This window comes from Microcaecilia unicolor, unplaced genomic scaffold (assembly GCF_901765095.1).
Source record: "Microcaecilia unicolor unplaced genomic scaffold, aMicUni1.1, whole genome shotgun sequence".
In the NCBI taxonomy this organism is placed as follows: domain Eukaryota; kingdom Metazoa; phylum Chordata; class Amphibia; order Gymnophiona; family Siphonopidae; genus Microcaecilia; species Microcaecilia unicolor.
Genome location: NW_021962870.1, coordinates 380,912 through 403,068, shown reverse-complemented (window position 1 = coordinate 403,068; position 22,157 = coordinate 380,912). Strand labels below are relative to the sequence as shown.

Genomic DNA, 22,157 nt, shown 5'->3' with positions numbered 1-22,157 from the left:
GTAAGGGACGTGGAGAGGGACGAAACAGATGCAGCTGTTGCAAATGTGTCAGATGAACAGGTTATTGACATCCTAGCTGGTGTTACTGAAGAGCAGTTTCATCGCTACGTAGCTGTTGATCACGACCTACAAACAGCTGATGACAGCACTGATGTCGAGATATGCGCCTACGGCTGATGATGAAACAGATGAAGAAATGAGCAGCGAGGCACATACTGATGAAATTCAACAACCTCCTACTGTCACTTTTGCAAGACAGCTGGAGAGTCTCAACACCGTGCGGCCCTATCTGGAGGCCACTGGATGTCAGTGCTATGACAGTTTTTACCGTCTAGCAGACGTAGTTTATGGAACTCACAGACCCAATAGTGCACAGAGGACTATAACTGATTGCTTCAAGTAAGCCTAACGTCAGTTAACGAAGACTGTATACTGTACATATGTCTATCAGATATCAAGCTTCTTTGGGTCACAACGGTTAAGTGCACGCTCCAGTTAACTGCATGTATTTCTTTGGTCCTAGACCCTTGCACTTAAGCGGATTGCACTGTATATTTTTATGTTTATTTTTTATTATGTATTTTTTCTCTCGCTAGGAGGAAAAGGTTTCTGATGTTCGGTATGCCTAAAGCTTTTGCTTATCGCTATGTCAGCTGCCGAACCAACTTCTTCATTAAACTAAAAACCTAATGAAGAAGTTGGTTCGGCAGCTGACATAGCGATAAGCAAAAGCTTTAGGCATACCGAACATCAGGAGCCTTTTCCTCCTAGCGAGAGAAAAAGTACATAATAAAAAATAAACATAAAAATATACTTACTAGGAGGTCACGTGGTGTCATGATCGGAGCTAGACGCGGGTGAGCACAGCTCCGTTCCTCGGGGTTCCCCGCTCCTTGAATATCGCACCTTCACTGATATTTTTCAAATTCGGAAGAAGCGCTGAAGTTGGGGACACGCAAGAAAGTTGCTATAAATTCTCGGAGGGAGAAGATGACATCGAAATCCTCACAAATGTCATGGTTGTCACTGATTGGCTCATGCTAATGAGTAGCTTCTATCTTGCTACGCCTTTCCTTTCTCACACCAGCTGACCACAATCCTGCTCACAGGAAAGTCTCCCTCCTCTCTTGAACAGCTAGTTCCCTATTTTCTTTGCACCTGCTATGACTCACTCATTTCTCAACTTGTTTTTCTAACTTACATTACAGAGAAAATTCCACTTTGTAACAGACACGGGCTTCCATTTTGTGCTGAAATCCTCCATTTTGTTTCCATATCTATTAACTTAACTTTTAGGCCTCAATCTGGGCTACAAACTAGGCCATACTTTTCCAGTAAGCTCCCAGTTATGTCAGCCATCAGATTTCTGACTCAGCCAAGGTCTGTAATGGCCTGAGCTCTATGACTGGGCCCTCCACCATTCCAGTGGGGGGGGTCTCTGGCTGTACCATAATTATACACTTTATTATAACTTTACTACTACTACTACTACTATTTAGCATTTCTATAGCGCTACAAGGCGTACGCAGCGCTGCACAAACATAGAAGAAAGACAGTCCCTGCTCAAAGAGCTTACAATCTAATAGACAAAAAATAAATAAAGTAAGCAAATCAAATCAATTAATGTGGACGGGAAGGAAGAGAGGAGGGTAGGTGGAGGCGAGTGGTTACGAGTGGTTACTTTACCCTGACTCTCTAAAGAGCAACCCTTTTTGTTCCTTCCAAGCTGCTGAGATCTTGAAGCCCACTGCTGGGTCCCCTCTCAGCAGAGAAACCTCAAACTTGTAAATCTCAACCAATCTCTTTCAGAAATAAATCTTTTTCCTTAAATGTTTAATTAGGACCAAATCAACTTGGAAACTCACAATCCTTTCCTCAGGAGAGAGAACTAAAACTTTCAAATCTAGTACAAACCTCTCCTCAATTTCCTGTTTTACTTCAACCAAATCAGTCACTCTTTTTAATATATCAGTCAAATTTTATCAATTATTTCTTTCAATTCTTACACACAGAGCTCACAGAATGCAGGTCCTGACAGTCAAATCTTCAGTTGCTCTCTCTGCTCTATTCCAGGGCAGAATTCTAACAAGAGCTGCTCAGCCAATCAGAGAGCTCTATTTGAATGCAGATTAACATAGATACTGGGAAGTTTTAGTCAAAAATACTAGATAAACCCTTCGTTTTTGGATCAAACTCCACATTTTTGATCAGAGTCATGCCCTAGCATTAAGGCTGTAAACATTTCTAACAATTTTTATCCATAAATATGCAAATGAGAACCTGCCAAAAACGTACTAATTTGCATATGATTTAAACAAATTTGAGTACATAGCATATCAATCCCATCTCCTAACACCTAAATTCTGCAATTAGATTTAATGCAAATACTTTTAAAACTTATTTTTAGCACTTTTAAAAATCTTAGGTGTCAGTGCAAATCTCTATGGTATGTTCTGCTCATGTGTAGGAAGTCCTCCTGGCTGAATATTTCCATGGCTACTCAGGACACCTCTAGCAACCCCCCCCCCCCCCCTGCTCTCTCTGCAGTAAGGTAAACACATCCAACCAATTTCTACAACTGGTTACATTATCCATGATGTATTGTAAGCCACATTGATCCTGCAAAGAGGTGGGAAAACGTGGGATACAAATGCAATAAAATAAATAAATTAGATAAAAATAAAAATGCTCAGTGGGGCTTTGGAGCTGAAGTAAACCCAAGTTGAAGCCAGAGTTCCTTGGAAATTGAAGAGGGTCATCTGCACCAAATTTGGAAGTGGAGATGGCGTCTTAAGCATATTGGGAGCCAGGTAAGAGATGTTTTGGGTTTTTTATTTTTCTATGGGATTTTTGGACTATGTTTGGTTAGGGTTCCACAGATAAATTTTAGAAAATTATTTTTGGTGGATGACGTCTCTAGGGATTTCTCTTAGGTGGACCATGGGGTCTGGACCTGGAAATAATTCATTTTTGACCATAAAGTGAGAATTTCAGATGCAGAAGGCTAACAGACTTTAGGACGTGCATTTTGTGAATCCATCAGTAATAGTATATAAAGAAGAATTTTTTCAGCATTTCTATACCATTATCAAGAAATTGTATTGATTTTTGTGAGCAAAATGTGTGATGTCCACAGAAGTGCACAGTTTTTTAAATTTAGAATTAGCAGGTAATGTTTCACATTGACGGTTGTAAAAAATGTTTTTTAAATTTGGTTTTCAAAATGAAGCTGGGCATTGAAAAATCTAAAGTTCCAGTTGCTTCTGAGAATTGTTAATATTGCTACAGAACTTCTACTCATTCTCTGGGATTAGGGGAAGGAAATGTGATTTCTTCTGACTGCCCTGAGGATAGGGTTGGAATTATGAAGCAAAGCAGTCCAGCGTAAAGCTCAGAAAGCCTGCTTGTCAGTTAATCGTTCAAAGCTATATGCTCAAAAACTTCAAATAATGTTATTATTATTATAACCAGAACAAGATGAATCCAGCTAATTAATAATATTACAAATGAGCAAATAGCGGTGCAAATTTATACAAGCATCTTCCAGAAAGGCTGCAATATATAATGAATAAGTAGTTCAATACGTAAGAACCTACTGTAAAAGAAAATCGAAGATGAGAAGAAAAGGAAAGAAAGAACTAAGAACAACTAGAGGAAGGTGTAGAAGAGACTTAAGTAATTAGAACACCAGGAAGAGAATCATAATCCACAAAAAACTACAAGTATATATATTAAATTAAAAAGATGGGCTGTTAGCAATGAGCATTAGGACGTTTAGGGGTAGACTGTGCCTGGCGCATATGCTCAAGGTTTGTAGGTCAAGCACAGCTTGATGTCTGTCTGTGTCATACAGCAATGTAGAGACTATTATAAAGAAAAAAAGAAAGAAATTACACAGCATATTAAAAAGCATGGAATAATGAGACAAATAGGTCATTTTCGATATGACATCTCAGCCCAACTTTGGACGTTTTGCAAAAAAACGTCCAAAATGTAAATAGGAAAAAAAAGTCATTTTCAAAAATGAAAAATGTCTATCTTTTTTTTCTGAAAATACTGTCTTGAACAAGGTTTTGTGATTTGGACGTTTTATTTTTTGGTCCAAGTGCAAAACACACAAAATCAAGCCATTGGGATGTAGGAGGAGCCAGCATTTTTAGTAGACTGGTCCCCCTGAAATCCCAGGAATGCAATAGGGCACCTCATAAAATGCTCCCAGGTACACATCTCACCATTGCTTCCTTACCTTGGCTGCTGAGCCCCCCAAAACCCACTACTCCCAACTGTAGCCCTTACGGATTAAGGGGGCACCTATATGTGGGTACAAGGGGTTACTGGTGCATTTTGGAGGGCTGACAGTGACCTGCATGCTGTTCTAATGGACATGACTATAACATCTGAGGCTGGTATAGAGGCTGGCAAGTAATGTTTTTTGTCACATTTTTGGGGAGTGGGAGGGGGTTAGTGACCAGGGGGGGAATCAGGGGAGGTTATTCCTGATTCCCTCCAGTGGTCATCTGGTTAGTTAGGGCACCTTCAGGTCTAGCTCAAAACATCTTAGTTTTAGTCCTGGAGGGTGTTGTTTTGTTCCTTTATGGCTGCAAAACATTTAAGTCTTAGGAACACCCATGTCCTGGCCTGAACACACCCCCTTGAGATCTGGACGCACTTCTGACGGACTTCATAGAAAAACATCTAAAAATAGGTTTCAAAAATACTGATTTGGACGTTTTTACTACTACTACTGCTACTTAACATTTCTAGAGCGCTACTAGGGTTACGCAGCGCTGTACAGATTAACATAAATTGACATAAAGGACAGTCCCTGCTCCAAGGAGCTTACAATCTAAAGGGGGAAAGGTCAAGTAAGGGCAGTCCAGGTTTCCTGAATAGAGGTAGTTTTTGTGAGAAAAACCTCCAAATGCTGCTTTACACCACTTTTTCTGTTTTTGAATGAGCCCAAAAGCCAACATAGATTGAGGGGTCCTTTTACTATGGTGTGCTGAAAAACAGCCTGCGGTAGCGTAGGAGTGGGTTTGAGACACCTGCAGAATCATTTTTCAGCGCACCTGCAAAATTATGAATAAAGTATGTTAAATGGACAACAGACATCATTCATTCCTCTCAGTAGAACTTTCCAGGTGGCATCCTGATCGGATTCTATGTAAATACCCAGCATTCATAGCTCCTCTAGAAAAGCCAGAAGATCTAGTCCTGCCAACTCATCTTTAAGTAAACTTGCAAAACCAATTGGAAAAGGACACGAAGAGTCAGTTCATTTCTGTCAAGGTCACTGGCCCAGTGCCGAAATTCTATTGCAGAGTCTATCACTGTTTGTCAGCCCTAACACAAGCCAACCGGGCTCAGTCCAGTTCCCAAAGGGCAGCCGGGATTGTCTGGAGTGTAAATTTTAAGGGGCTTCGACATTTGCTTCAGAACTTTTAGTACAGGAACAGTGCTGGGCAGACTTCTATGGTCTGTGCCGTTAGAAAGGCAAGGACAAATCAAACTCTGGTATACATATAAAGTATCACATACCATGTAAAATGAGTTTATCTTGTTGGGCAGACTGGATGGGACATACATAAGTACATAAGTAATGCCATACTGGGAAAAGACCAAGGGTCCATCGAGCCCAGCATCTTGTCCACGACAGCGGCCAATCCAGACCAAGGGCACCTGGCAAGCTTCCCAAACGTACAAACATTCTATACATGTTATTCCTGGGATTTTGGATTTTTCCAAGTCCGTTTAGTAGCGGTTTATGGACTTGTCCTTTAGAAAACCGTCCAACCCCTTTTTAAACTCTGCTAAGCTAACCGCCTTCACCACATTTTCCGGCAATGAATTCCAGAGTTTAATTACACGTTGGGTGAAGAAAAATTTTCTCCGATTTGTTTTAAATTTACTACACTGTAGTTTAATCGCATGCCCCCTAGTCCTAGTATTTTTGGAAAGCGTGAACAGACGCTTCACATCCACCTGTTCCACTCCACTCATTATTTTATATACCTCTATCATGTCTCCCCTCAGCCATCTCTTCTCCAAGCTGAATAGCCCTAGCCTCCTTAGTCTTTCTTCATAGGGAAGTCGTCCCATCCCCGCTATCATTTTAGTCGCCCTCCGCTGCACCTTTTCCAATTCTACTATATCTTTCTTGAGATGCGGCGACCAGAATTGAACACAATACTCAAGGTGCGGTCGCACCATGGAGCGATACAACGGCATTATAACATCCTCACACCTGTTTTCCATACATTTCCTAATAATACCCAACATTCTATTCGCTTTCCTAGCCGCAGCAGCACACTGAGCAGAAGGTTTCAGTGTGTTATCGACGACGACACCCAGATCCCTTTCTTGGTCCGTAACTCCTAACGTGGAACCTTGCATGATGTAGCTATAATTCGGGTTCTTTTTTCCCACATGCATCACCTTGCACTTGCTCACATTAAACGTCATCTGCCATTTAGCTGCCCAGTCTCCCAGTCTCGTAAGGTCCTCTTGTAATTTTTCACAATCCTGTCTCGATTTAACAAGTTTGAATAACTTTGTGTCATCAGCAAATTTAATTACCTCGCTAGTTACTCCCATCTCTAAATCATTTATAAATATGTTAAAAAGCAGCGGTCCTAGCACAGACCCCTGAGGAACCCCACTAACTACCCTTCTCCATTGTGAATACTGCCCATTTAACCCCACTCTGTTTCCTATCCTTCAACCAGTTTTTAATCCACAATAGGACATTTCCTCCTATCCCATGACCCTCCAATTTCCTCTGTAGCCTTTCATGAGGTACCTTGTCAAACGCCTTTTGAAACTCCAGATACACAATATCAACCGGCTCCCCTTTGTCCACATGTTTGTTTACTCCTTCAAAGAATTGAAGTAAATTGGTCAGGCAAGATTTCCCCACACAAAAGCCGTGCTGACTCGCTCTCAGTAATCCATGTCCTCGGATGTGCTCTGTAATTTTGTTTTTAATAATAGCCTCTACCATTTTCCCCGGCACCGACGTCTATAACTTCCCGGATCTCCCCTGGAGCCTTTTTTAAAAATGGCACCAGTCCCAGTACAGAACCCTGTGACAATCCACTATCTTTATTTCTCCATCGAGAACATTGACTTTTAAGCCTCTCTCTGTTTCTCAAACTTTTGCCTGTTTCCAACAGTGGCCAATCCAGGTCACAAGTACCTGGCAAGATCCCAAAACAGTACAATACATTTTGAGCTGCTTATCCCGGAAAGAAGCAGTGGATTTTCCCATGTCCATTTTAATAATGGCCTATTGACGTTTCTTTATGGAAGGTATCCAAACCTTTTCTAAACTCTGCTACGCTAAATGCTTTTTACCACATTCTCTGGCAATTAATTCCAGAGTTTAATTACTTGAAGAGTGAAAAAATATTTTCTCTGATTTGTATTAAATTTACTACTTTGTAGATTCATTGCGAGCCCCCAAGTCCTAGTATTTTTGGAAAGAGTGAACAAGCGATTCACGTCTACCCCTTCCACTCAGTATTTTATATCATAAGTCCCCTTAGGCGTCTTTTCTCCAAGCTGATGAGCCCAAGCCATTTCAACCTTTCCTCATACGGAAGTCATCCCATCCCCTCTACCATTTTCGTCACCCTTCTCTGTACCTTTCCTAATTCCACTATATCTTTTTTGAGATGCGGTGACCAGAATTACACACAGTATTCACTGACTCATCCTTATTAATGTGTTTAATAACATCTCTACTTGCTGGATGTGCCCCATTTATTCACATCTATCTATATGGCCAGTCCTTTTGTTTCTCAGAATATCTTAAGAACATAAGTATAGCAATACTCTATCAGACCGATGGTCAATCTAGTTCAGTATCTGGGAAACCTCTCTTTCTGTCTGTCTTTCTTTCTTTCTGTTCCTGCCAAACTCTGATAGAGGGGAGGGGCATTTTTACATAGCTGCTACACTGCTATAATTATTGGCAATATCTAGATTTATTTAAAAGGAAAGTTATTAATATCTAGGGCAGTTTTAAAAAGTAAAATAAAGTGTAAAGTCCTGGATCAGACACTACCATTTTGATCCATTCAGTTAAAGAATTCCCTTGATAGATAGCAGCACTTAGCTGACCCATTGGGACTTATAATCCCAACCACCCTCCCCACAACCCACCCACCCCAGGGTTGTCCACTCATTTATAGACAAAGCAAACCTCATTAACTTTACTCAATCATACACAGGCAGTCTTGCAGGCTGTTACTCCAACATAGTACACCTGTTCATACCCATTTCAACCAATCAGGATGACTTTTATTCTCTGCAATAATTGTGATGCTTTAGTTTCAAGGCCAATCATCTGGAGACTTAAAGCTTGTCCTATCTGTCTTCAGCTATCTACTTTAAAACAAGAGCTCTGTAAAGTAATGCAAGAATTAGATGCAATTAAAGCAACTTATAGGACTGTGCAGAATCATAACTTCTCACCACTGCCTCAAAGAATAAAACCACATAAGAACAGATGGCTCACAGTAGGCTCAGGCAGACTTCATCATGTGACACAGAAGCATCCGCCCGCACAAGTGTTGCCACTACAAAATTCTTTTGCTCCACTACAGCACTGTGATGTTCCTGAAAATAAAACTGATGCGGAAAAAAAAGAAAAAGCAAGGAAGGGGGAACAAAAATATGAGAAGGTACCCAAAGAGAAAACACCCTCACAAGTCACTAAAACCAAAACACATACTAGGAAATGTACATGGAAAGCAATGACCACAAATGCTCGCAGTCTAAGCAATAAAATTCATGACCTTCAAGCCCTGATTTTGGAGTCTGACTTGGACATAGTTGCAGTCACAGAGACATGGCTCAATGGTTCCCATGAATGGGATGTAAACATACCAGGCTATAATCTTTTTAGGAAGGATAGAGAGGGACGTATAGGTGGAGGAGTAGCTCTGTATGTGAGAAATGATATCCCAGCGACTGAAATGACAGGGAACTGGGGAAAGGAAGAAGCGATATGGATCACCTTAAAAAGAGAGGATAGAACCTTGGTCCACGTGGGTGTTGTCTATAGACCCCCGACACAATTGGAAGAACTAGATAAAGATCTGATCGCTGATATTCAAAAGTTGGGGAAGAAAAGAGAGGTGCTGTTGTTGGGAGATTTTAATCTGCCGGATGTAGATTGGAAGGTTCCGTCTGCAAAATCGGAAAGAAGTAGAGAGATTGTGGATGCTCAGACAAATGGTGAACGAACCCACGAGGGAGGGAGCCACATTGGATCTGGTGCTCACGAATGGGGATAGAGGAGTGGCCTAGTGGTTAGGGTGGTGGACTTTGGTCACTTAACCCTCCATTGCCCGCCGCATTGAGCCTGCTATGAGTGGGAAAGCGCGAGGTACAAATGTAATGTCCGAGTGGCTGGGCACCTGGGAAACAGTGACCATCAAACGTTTTTAGGGTACCCCCTTTCCATAAGGCATTCCTGTAGTTTTCGTGCTTGATGGCAAAAATCGTTTTTATTTGAGCAAATCCTTCGATATCTCAAAAATTGTGCAAATGGTAGATTGTTCTTCAAAGGCTTTGGGTGGCAACTAGTATAATACAACAACGTGTTCCGATCTGTCTTCTTCTTAAATATTGAGGTGTCAAAATGATCAGATTGCTTCCGTACTTTCACATCTAAAAATGTAATTTGATCAGAATGTACATTCATAGTGAATTTAATGTTGGAATGACAATTATTTAAATAAATCACAAACTGATCTAGCAGTTCTTGATCACCTTGCCATATTAGAAACACGTCATCTATAAAACGTACCCAGATTTTAATCTTCTCTTTAAACATACAATCATATACATGCAGGTCTTCAAATTCTCTCATAAATAAATTAGCTATCGAGGGAGCCATGGTTGCACCCATGGCGACCCCCCGATATTTGTTGAAAAATCCTCTCTTCATAAGCAAAATAATTTTGTTCCATTGCTAAGGAAGCTGTACACCTCCGTGGGCAAGGGTCCTGCAGGGGTCTAGAGAGGGATAAATAAAATCATAAGGTAATTTTCTTAAAGGTCCTTAAAGGTGTTGATGCCCCTGTATAAGTCGTTGGTGAGGCCACACTTGAAGTATTGTGTTCAGTTTTGGAGGCCGTATCTTGCTAAGGATGTAAAAAGGATTGAAGCGGTGCAAAGAAAAGCTACGAGGATGGTATGGGATTTGCGTTACAAGACGTATGAGGAGAGACTTGTGGACCTGAACATGTATACCCTGGAGGAAAGGAGGAACAGGGGTGATATGATACAGACGTTCAAATATTTGAAAGGTATTAATCCACAGACAAACCTTTTCCAGAGATGGGAAGGCGATAGAACGAGAGGACATGAAATGAGATTGAAGGGGGGCAGACTCAAGAAAAATGTCAGGAAGTATTTTTTCACACAGAGAGAGTAGTGGATGCTTGGAATGCCCTCCCGCAGGAGGTGGTGGAAACGATTTCAGCCTAGTCCGGTCCGGATCTTCCAGGCTGCCAGACTTGCTTGCTTGGATTGAACCTACACAGCACCCGTAGTTTCCCGGTGATGGTTGCAGCTGAGCTCCAGGTGCTGCTGGGCTTATTAGCCATTCTGAAACCTTGCTGCTTTGCCTTTGCATTGCGTCTAAGGCCCTGGTATGTTAGTGCTTGTTGCTCTGCTGCCTAGTTTGAATCCTTGCCTTGATTCTTGTCTGTTCTAGCCAATCAGTGTGTAGTTAGTTTAGGTTGTTGTTAGTTTGCTAGTCTTGTCTCTGGGCTTTAGTTTTGTGTTTAGTCTTTGTCTGCTTGTGTCTTAGTGGCTGCTCTGCAGCTTTTAGTTCTGTGTCTTGTTAGTCAGTGTTTTTCCCCCTGTTTAGAGGCTGCTTGCAGCTTCCAGTTTCTGTCCCCTGGCTTGTCTATTCCCTGCCTTGTGTTGTATTGTTTTTCTGTGAGTTCTAGCCCAGGCTTCTGCCTTGCTGTCCCTGTGGATTCCTTTCCCCTCTGACCCTTAGTCCTTGTTCAGCCTGTGGGTATCCAGCTCCTGCCCTGCCCTGCCCTGCAAAGTCCTGCCGGTCGCTTGAACCCAGAGGCTTAACTTCTGGGGGACAGCGGCTAAGCGCAGGTGAAGACTAGGGTTCCTACTTTGCCTGATCTAGCCTGCTTGCCTCAGCTGCAACTCCAGTCCGGGGTTCCAGTCCTGTTCTGTCCTGTCCCTGGTTTGGGGGTGGTTTTGCCTGCTGCTGCTCTCCTCGGCAGCGGCCCAAGGGCTCACAAACCCAGTTTCCAGCTTTGAAAACGTGACACCTACCTTAACAAGCACCCAAGAATGCAAAGAGTTCCTACAACTATGGGATCTTCATGCACCAAATACACAACCAACACACATAAAAGGACACACACTAGATATCATCACACACAAATTCGATCCAGACTCAAACCTTCTACTAACAGATACAAGATGGATGCCCGCACCATGGTCAGACCATTATAAAGCATACATCTCCCTTCAATGGCAAACAAAAACCACAATTAAAAAACAAGAACGAACAACCTACACCACGAGAGGAAAAATAGACCCAGTAATATTCTGGCAACAAATCTACTATAACGGATGGACAACAAAGGCAGACACAACCCAATTCCTCCTAGAATGGGACGATAGATGCAGAACAATATTAGACAACATTGCCCCAACACAAACCAGAACCGCATACAGGAAGAACTCAACACCATGGTTCACTGAAGAACTGAAACAATTCAAAACACAAGTTAGAAGGTTAGAACGTGCGTGGAAAAAAAAAGAAAGACGACCCAACACTTAACGCCTGGAAACAACTTCAAAGAAAATATAAATATACCATAAGGCAAACTAAAAGATTATTTTATAAAAATGAAATCGTACCGAACTACAAAGACACACACAAACTCTTCCAACTTGTGAATAAACTACTAGATACCACACCAATCACAACCAGCAACAAAGACACACCAGGAGCAGACAATCTCGCAAGATACTTCAATGAGAAAATCGTACAACTACGACCTAAAATACCAATCAGCACCAACGATTACGCCGAACTCCTTGACTGTCTAGATCCAGGCCCTGGTGTATACCCTGCAGACAGAACCTGGACCAAATTTGAGATATTATCAAAGGATCTTATATCCCAAATGCTCAAAAGATTTTCCAAATCTCACGGCAAATTAGATATATGCCCAAACAACCTTATGACATTTGCCCCTCATCAATTTATAACAGACCTCACGAATCACGTAAACTATATGCTACAAATTGGACTCTTCCCGAAGGAGAAAGGAAACATTCTACTCACTTCTATACCCAAAGACGCAAAGAGTGCCAGTGAACTAACCAACTACAGACCAGTAGCATCCATACCTTTAATAACCAAACTAATGGAAGGGATGGTAACCAAACAACTCACAAACTATTTAAACAAATTCTCAATACTACATGACTCCCAGTCAGGATTTTGGTCTAACCACAGCACGGAAACGGTACTAGTTCCTCTCATGAACAAATTTAAACAAATGATTGCAACTGGCAAGAACATACTACTGCTTCAATTTGATATGTCTAGCGCCTTCGATATGGTTGATCATGGAATACTATTAAATATCCTCGAGTATTTCAGAATTGGAGGAAATGTTCTCAATTGGTTCAAGGGGTTCCTAACTACACGATCATACCAAGTGACATCTAATTCGACTACATCAGCTACATGGATACCTGAATGTGGAGTTCCACAAGGATCCCCCCTCTCACCGACTCTATTCAACTTAATGATGATACCTTTGGCGAAACTACTATCAAACCAAAACCTTAACCCATACATATACGCAGATGACGTAACGATGTACATCCCATTTAAACAAGATGAAATGAGATTGAAGGGGGGCAGACTCAAGAAAAATGTCAGGAAGTATTTCTTCACGGAGAGAGTGGTGGATGCTTGGAATGCCCTCCCCCGGGAGGTGGTGGAGATGAAAACGGTAACGGAATTCAAACATGCGTGGGATAAACATAAAGGAATCCTGTTTAGAAGGAATGGATCCTCAGGAGCTTAACCGAGATTGGATAGCAGAGCCAGTAGTGGGAGGCGGGGCTGGAGGTTGGGAGGCGGGGATAGTGCTGGGCAGACTTATACGGTCTGTGCCAGAGCCGGTGGTGGGAGGCAGGACTGGAGGTCTTAAATACAAACTAACGCATGTGTCAACCTTTTCCTATCTGAGTACACAACTCTGGAATGTGATGCCGTGGAACTTTAAAACGATGTATGAACTAGCCAACTTCCGAATTCTACTGAAAACCCATCTCTTTAACAAGGATGAACAAATATGAACTTCTGTACACATATTCAGAACTGCCTTACAATATTTGCTTGCTTACAATTATCATGTTTTTTCGTCATCATGTTACCCAAGATCCTTCTGCTATTACTAAATGCATAAAGGGGATGGAACTCATCTCATACACTTGTGACCTGGATTGGTCACTGTTGGAAGCAGGATACTGAACTAGATTGACCATTGGTCTGATAGAGTATTGCTATACTTATGTTCTTAAGATATTCTGAAAAACAAAAGGACTGGCCATATAGATAGATGTGAATAAATGGGGCACATCCAGCAAGTAGAGATGTTATTAAACACATTAATAAGGATGAGTCAGTGAATACTGTGTGTAATTCTGGTCACCGCATCTCAAAAAAGATATAGTGGAATTAGGAAAGGTACAGAGAAGGGTGACGAAAATGATAGAGGGGATGGGATGACTTCCGTATGAGGAAAGGTTGAAATGGCTTGGGCTCATCAGCTTGGAGAAAAGACGCCTAAGGGGACTTATGATATAAAATACTGAGTGGAGTGGAAGGGGTAGACGTGAATTGCTTGTTCACTCTTTCCAAAAATACTAGGACTTGGGGGCTCGCAAAGAATCTACAAAGTAGTAAATTTAATACCGCACCTTGTGTATTGTGTTCAATTCTGGTCGCCGCATCTCAAGAAAGATATAGTAGAATTGGAAAAGGTGCAGCGAAGGGCGACTAAAATGATAGCGGGGATGGGACGACTTCCCTATGAAGAAAGACTAAGGAGGCTAGGGCTATTCAGCTTGGAGAAGAGATGGCTGAGGGGAGACATGATAGAGGTATCTAATATAATAAAACGCACCGTGAACGTTCTGAAGACAACGTTCTGAAGCCACTCAAACACTCCCTGTAGGGTTCGTGGATTCATGGTGTGAAGCCAGCCAGGCTGCCAGCCATCTCTGCCCCGCCCTCGCGTCAAACATCATGACGTCGAGGGCAAACGTCATGACATCAAGGGCGGAAAAAAAAACAAACAAAGCGCAGCGTCAGGGAAGGAGGTGGCGCTCCCGACGTCTCTAGCCTTCCCTTCGCTGTGTTCCGCCTTCTTCTGACGTCATCCTTGACGCCACCGAGGTAAATTTAAAAAGAAAAAAAAAAGGGATGTTGGGGAGAGAGAAGAGGGTGGGCAGTAAAGTTGAACAATGGGAGCAGAGGGCAGGGGAGAAACGACAGCATGGATGCGAAGGGGGGGGCATGGATGCGAAGGGGGGGGGAAGAAGAGGGCGGGCCAGGCTGGGACATGGGAGAGAGGAGCATGGATGCGAGGGGGGGTCATGGAAGGGAGAGAGGGGAATTGCTGGAAAAGGATGAATGGAGAGGGCAGGGGACAGAGGAGCATGGATGGGAATGGATTGGGAGGGCAGGGCTCAGGGAGAGAGGGGAATTGCTGGATCAGGATGAATGGAGGGGACAGATGGGCATGGATGGATATGGATTGCAGGGCAGGGCTCAGGGAGAGAGGGGAATTGCTGGAAAGGGATGAATGGAGGGGGCAGGGGACAGAGGAGCATGGATGGGCATGGATTGGGATGGCAGGGCTCAGGGAGAGAGGGGAATTGCTGGAAAAGGATGAATGGAGGGGGCAGGGGACAGATGGGAATGGATTGGGAGGGCAAGGCTCACACTCTCTCTCTCATATACAATGTCTTTCTGACTCTCACTCTCACACACTCTGTCTCACACTGTATCACATTCACTCTCTATGTGCCACACAGTCACTCACACACTCGCTTGGTCTCATACACTCACTCTCACAGAGAATCTGTGTCTCACACACACTCTCTCTCGCACACACACACACACACACACACACACACACACACACACACACTCTCTCTCTCACACTGTGTCTCACATACACACTTGCACACACTCTCATTCTCACACACACACTCTCTCACAAACACACTCACACCCAGACTCACTCTCACTCTCTCTCTCACACACACACACTCACACTTTCACTCTGACTCTCACACAGTCACTCTCACATACACTCTCCCAAACATACACACTCCGAGGAAAACCTTGCTAGCGCCCGTTTCATTTGTGTCAGAAACGGGCCTTTTTTACTAGTATAAAATAATGAGTGGAGTGGAACAGGTGGATGTGAAGCGTCTGTTCACGCTTTCCAAAAATACTAGGACTAGGGGGCATGCGATGAAACTACAGTGTAGTAAATTTAAAACAAATCGGAGAAAATTTTTCTTCACCCAACGTGTAATTAAACTCTGGAATTCATTGCCGGAAAATGTGGTGAAGGCAGTTAGCTTAGCAGAGTTTAAAAAGGGGTTGGACGGTTTTCTAAAGGACAAGTCCATAAACCGCTACTAAACGGACTTGGAAAAATCCAAAATCCCAGGAATAACATGTATAGAATGTTTGTACGTTTGGAAAGCTTGCCAGGTGCCCTTGGTCTGGATTGGCCGCTGTCGTGGACAAGATGCTGGGCTTGATGGACCCTTGGTCTTTTCCCAGTATGGCATTACTTATGTACTTATGTATGTCCCATCCAGTCTGCCCAACAAGATAAACTCATTTTACATGGTATGTGATACTTTATATGTATACCAGAGTTTGATTTGTCCTTGCCTTTCTAACGGCACAGACCATAGAAGTCTGCCCAGCACTGTTCCTGTACTAAAAGTTCTGAAGCAAATGTCGAAGCCCCTTAAAATTTACACTCCAGACAATCCCGGCTGCCCTTTGGGAACTGGACTGAGCCCGGTTGGCTTGTGTTAGGGCTGACAAACAGTGATAGACTCTGCAATAGAATTTCGGCACTGGGCCAGTGACCTTGACAGAAATGAACTGACTCTTCGTGTCCTTTTCCAATTGGTTTTGCAAGTTTACTTAAAGATGAGTTGGCAGGACTAGATCTTCTGGCTTTTCTAGAGGAGCTATGAATGCTGGGTATTTACATAGAATCCGATCAGGATGCCACCTGGAAAGTTCTACTGAGAGGAATGAATGATGTCTGTTGTCCATTTAACATACTTTATTCATAATTTTGCAGGTGCGTTGAAAAATGATTCTGCAGGTGTCCCAAACCCACGCCTACGCTACCGCAGGCTGTTTTTCAGCGCACCATAGTAAAAGGACCCCTCAATCTATGTTGGCTTTTGGGCTCATTTTCTAAACAGAAAAATGTCTAAAAAGTGGTGTAAAGCAGCATTTGGAGGTTTTTCTCACAAAAACTACCTCTATTCAGGAAACCTGGACTGCCCTTACTTGACCTTTCCCCCTTTAGATTGTAAGCTCCTTGGAGCAGGGACTGTCCTTTATGTCAATTTATGTTAATCTGTACAGCGCTGCGTAACCCTAGTAGTGCTCTAGAAATGTTAAGTAGTAGTAGTAGTATTACATATAGCAGTGATTTAACCAGAGCTGAGATTGTGATGTCATAATGCCTCATTCCACCAATGCCTAAGAGCCAACCTCATCAGTGATGTCACAATGGCTTGACTGTCCTATACTTGGCTCATAGCAGTGATTTAACCAGAGCTGACATTGTGATGTCATAATGCCTCAGTCCACCAATGCCTAAGAGCCAACCTCATCAGTGATGTCACAATGGCTCGACTGTCCTATACTTGGCTCATAGCAGTGATTTAACCAGAGCTGAGATTGTGATGTCATAATGCCTCATTCCACCAATGCCTAAGAGCCAACCTCATCAGTGATGTCACAATGGCTTGATTGTCCTATATTTGTCTCACTCTTATCTATTAGATTGTAAGCTCTTTGAGCAGGGACTGTCTCTCTTTGTTAAATTGTACAGCGCTGCGTAACCCTAGTAGTGCTCTAGAAATGTTAAGTAGTAGTAGTAGTAGTAGTAATTCATTTCTACACTATCAAAGCCATCATCCATTAACCTACTTCATCAAAAATTGGAAGCACCAGTAGCAGCTAGAATTAGAGGAGGGGACAGGGGTCGCAAATTGCTCCCAAAAGGATTAAATAATAGAATAGATTGAAAGGTATTTTGATAATTTACCAGGATTAAAAATAAGGGCTGCCTATATCTTTGCTATTCTTCTACACAGTTTTTTAGCACCACTACTTCCGGTCTCTCTATGATAAGGTAATTTTCTTAAAGGTCCTTGATTGGACAGCAGGTGACAGAGTCCTTTTAAAAATGGTGGTCTTTCTCAAGGACAAATTCATACAGGCACTTCTGTCAGGTAAACTTATAACTAAATATTTAGGGGAAGTGTAGGCATGGGTTTTGTTCACAGGCAGTGGCGTTCCTAGGGGGAGGGGCGGTGGGTGCGGTCCACCCCGGGTGCATGCTGCTGGGGGGTGCCGTGCGCGCCTGTCTTTCGTTCATTCCAAGCTCCCTCTGCCCCGGAACAGGTTACTTCCTGTTCCGGGGCAGAGGGAGCATGGAACAAACGAAGGACAGGTGCGTGCATACCCCCCCCCCCAGCGGCATGCACCAGGGGGGGTTCTTTCGCGGGGGTCCTTTCGCCGGCGGGGTCATGCTGCATCCGGGGGAGGGGAGCGCTGCACCTGGGGGGCGGGGCGCATCGGCAATCTGGCCCGGGTGTTAGCCCCCTAGGAACGCCACTGTCCAGAGGCAGATCCATTTTTCAGTGCGCCTGCAAAAAATGCCTCTTTTTTTGCCGAAAATGGATGTGCGACAAAATCAAAATTGTTGCATGTCCATTTTGGGTCTGAGACCTTACCACTAGCCACAGACCTAGCGGTAAAGAATTTGGGTGGTAATGACCTACATGCATCATATGCCACTTGGTGTGTGTCCGCTACGTGTGCCAGAAAATAAAAAATATTTTTCAGACGTGTGTAGCAGATGTACGCCAAAATTGAAATGAATGCAAGGGCCATGCAATAACTGGGTATGGCAATACTTATGTACTTCATTGAACCTTTTCTAATCCTGCTATATCATTTTTTAAAATACAGTGATCAGAACTGAATGCAAAACTCTAGGTAAGGTCACACCTTGGAGCAATATAGAGGCATTACAGTACTCTCAGACTTTTTTACCATCCCTTTCTTAATAATTCCTAGCATTTTGTTTGCTTTTTTGGACGCCTGCACACACTGGGCAGAAGAATCAGTGTACTATCTACAATGACACCTAGATCTTTTCTTTGGTTCTGATCAAGATGGACCCTAGCATTAAGTAACTATGATCTGGATTGTTCTTCCCAATGTACATCACTTCGCATTTGTCCACATTTACCCCTGTTTTCAATTTGATTCGGCTGTTAAGATGTCCTGGGAAAGTGCAGCCTTTTTTCATCCTTAGATCTAACCTCAGGTTACTTCCAAGTTGCCATGATACCAAAAGATGGGGCGATAACTCTATTTCATCTCTATGACTGGACCCATGTGTAATTCTTCAGCAATATTTTAATCTCCAAAAATAATGTAGTCATAACTTTCCAATCTCTGTCTTCCCCTGGGTGGAGTGACTCTTCCAGGATATATAGAGCGCAGTCCGCAGATCCAGAGCAGAATCTGATGACTCAGAGACAAGAGAGAAAGACTTCCTGAGCTAGATCATGGAGGGAGCTGTCACTTTTCTGCTGATCACCCTGACACTTTCCAGCCTCTCAGGTATAGTCACCTCTTAAAAGTGGATAAAATCTGAAAAAATCAAGAAATGTAGGATCTCTGTATAGAGGAAAGGTTATCAGAGCAATGTGTTGATTCCGATTTCTCTTCTCTTTCATAAGATGTGGATTAGATCAAAGTTCAATCAAATCCACTATTGGTTTTATAGTCCTTTATCACAGATCTAGTCTTTCTGTTTCGATAAATTCTGAGATGGGACAATCAGACATGCAGTCAGTACTGAAGATATACAGTTTCCACATATAATATTTTGCATTTTTTTCTACATTCTACAATTAGGAGTAATTTTATCCCTATGCATCATTATGTAGTTGCTTAGTTAACAGTTCTTCAAAAGTACTGTATAGTGTGCGTTAAATCAGTGTAATGTGTACTTACCTATGGGTTCCTACACAGGAAACTGATTAATGTATGTTAAAAGGCTGCATGTGTTGTATTTTATTTTATTAACAACATATGAACTAATCAGAAAAAAACATCAAAACATGTGAAAGAGCCCAAACAAACTGAATGCACACTGACAAATTGTAGAGATGAAATAAGACATAAGTACAAAAGTGATACCATACTGGCTTACCGAAGGTCCATCAAGCCCAGCATTCTGTTTCCAACAGTGGCCAATCCAGGTCACAAGTACCTGGCAAGATCCCAAAACAGTACAATATATTTTATGCTGCTTATCCTAGAAATAAGCAGTGGATTTCCCCAAGTCCATTTTAATAATGATCTATGAACTTCTTTTAGGAAGCCACCCAAACCTTTGTAAAACCATGCTAAGTGCTGTTACTACATTCTCTCGCAACGAATTCCAGAGTTTAATTACACGTTGAGTGAAGAAACTTTTTCTCTGATTCATTTTAAATGTACTACTTTGTAGCTTTTTTTGTGTGCCTCCTAGTCCAGTATTTTTTGGAAAGAGTAAACAAGTGATTCACATCTACCCTTTCCACTCCACTCATTATTTTATAGACCTTGAAGAATTCTAGCCACTTTAGACATTAGGGAAGTCTTTCCAACACCTTTATCATTTTCATCGCTCTTCTCTGTACCTTTTCTAATTCCACTATCCAGCTCATTTTCGAAATGAGAAGGGCATCCATCTTTGGGAGATGGGCGTCCTTCTACCAAGGGTGCCTAAATCAGTATAATCGAAAGATGATTTTGGGCGCTTTCAACTGCACTCTGTCGCGGAGACGAACAAAGCGCACGGGTGCATGTCGGCACAGAAGCGAAGGTGGGACAGGGGCAAGCATAGGAGTGGTTAACAGATAAGTGGATTAAGGCCATAATGGAAAAAAGAAGGGCACCTGTAGCGAGAATTTGTCGTTTTTTCTGGACCCTTTTTTTTTTAGGTCCAAGTCCCCAAAAAGTGCCCCAACTGTCCAGATGCCCACTGGAGGGAATCAGGGATGACTCCTGACTCCCTCAGTGATCACTAACCCCCTCCCACCAAAACCACATGTCACACCCAGCTCTATGACAGCAGTATGCAAGTCCCTGGAGCAGTGTTTAGTGGGTGCAGTGCACTTCATGCAGGTGGACCCAGGCCCATCCCTCCTACCTGTTACACTTGTGGTGGTAAATGGGAGCCCTCCAAACCCCCTGTACCCACATGTAGGTGCCCCCTTCACACATAAGTGCTATGGTAATGGTGTAGAGTTGTGGGGAGTGGGTTTTGGGGGGATTTGGGGGGCTCAGCACCCAAGGTAAAGGAGCTATGCATCTGGGAGGTATTTTAATGGATTTTTTTTTATTTTTAAAAGTGCCCCCTAGGGTGCCTGGTTGGTGTCCTGGCATGTGAGGGGGACCAGTGAACTATGAATCCTGGCCCCTCCCATGACCAAATGCCTTGGAGTTGTTTGTTTTTGAGCTGGGCGGCTGAAAACCGATACAGCCCATCTCAAATTCCCCCAAATCCGATGCATTTGCCAGGCACAAACCGTATTATCGAAACAAAAGATGGACGCCCATCTTTTTTGATAATACGGTTCACCCCGCCCCTTTGCCGGAACGTCCCGCGTTCGATTATGCCCCTCCATCTTTTTTGAGATGTGTTGACCAGAATTGCACACAATATTCGAGGTGCGGTTGCACCGTGGAGTGAAACAAAGGTATTATAACATCCTCATTTTTGTTTTTCATTCCTTTCCTAATAATACCTATCATTCTATTTGCTATAGTTCGGGTTCCTTTTTCACATATGCATCGGTCATCTGCCATTTGGATGGCAAGTCTACCAGTTAAAAAACCAGCGGACACAGCACATTGAGAATACAGATCATTTAACTCTACTCTCTATTTCTATCTTTTAACCAGTTTTTAATCTATAATAGGAACTACCTCCTATCCCATGACTTTCCAATTTCCTCTTGAGTTCTTTATGACGTACTTTTATTAGTTAATTATACAAACCAGGGTATAATATCATGGAGATAATACCAGTGAAAGGATTGGCCCAAAAGTGTACTGAAATATATTTTTGTGTTAATATATGGAAATCATAAGGAAGTTCTCAGAGTATAAACTTACCCAAGCGAGGCTACACCGAAGTGATTTACGTCTCTTAGGGTGGACAAGCGTCTCGATCATAGAACTTCTCTTTGAATCTTTTCAATTTATATAAGCAAATGTACACCTGTGCTCTTAATTAATTTCAAATAATAAAATGAAATAAATGTTCACCTTCCTCAAAACTAAAGAACTAGTGGGTCAATCCTATCACTTACTCCAACTACCTCGAAACACTCTTAATCTAAGCAATGAACCATACTCTTTCACTGTTTTCTATAATATAATAAATCCAGGCACTTAACGTTATATGGTCAGAGATGCCACGTCCACACTGGGTTCAGTCCATGTCCGTATACGATTGCCAGCTCTATCACGCGGCTTTCCAAACTGCTCTCCAATTATGTTAACTCGCTGTTGGACGAATCCTGTTGGAACTGTGGCAAGCTATTCAACATTACCACTCGTTTAAATGTGGTATTTGCATATAGACATTTATTAAATATTGGGGTGGGGGAAGAAATCATAAATAAAGATCATGGCAGGGGACATGGTCTGGGGCTCAGAAAAATATGTTTGCCTAGGGCCAATATAGCATTAAACTAGACCTGGTCCTCAGAAGGAGGAGACAAGAAGGATGTTGTAATACTTT

The 22,157-nt window shown here is 42.6% G+C and overlaps 1 long non-coding RNA gene across 1 annotated transcript in view; it reads right to left on the bottom strand.

Annotated features, from left to right (window-relative positions):
- LOC115458588 overlaps positions 1-21,723 on the bottom strand; it is a 62,121-nt gene extending 40,398 nt beyond the window's left edge. Inside the window, exon 1 of the long non-coding RNA XR_003940094.1 lies at positions 21,527-21,723. This is a non-coding gene — a long non-coding RNA (uncharacterized LOC115458588). The remainder of the gene's footprint in view (positions 1-21,526) is intronic.
- Positions 21,724-22,157: the final 434 nt, after the last annotated feature.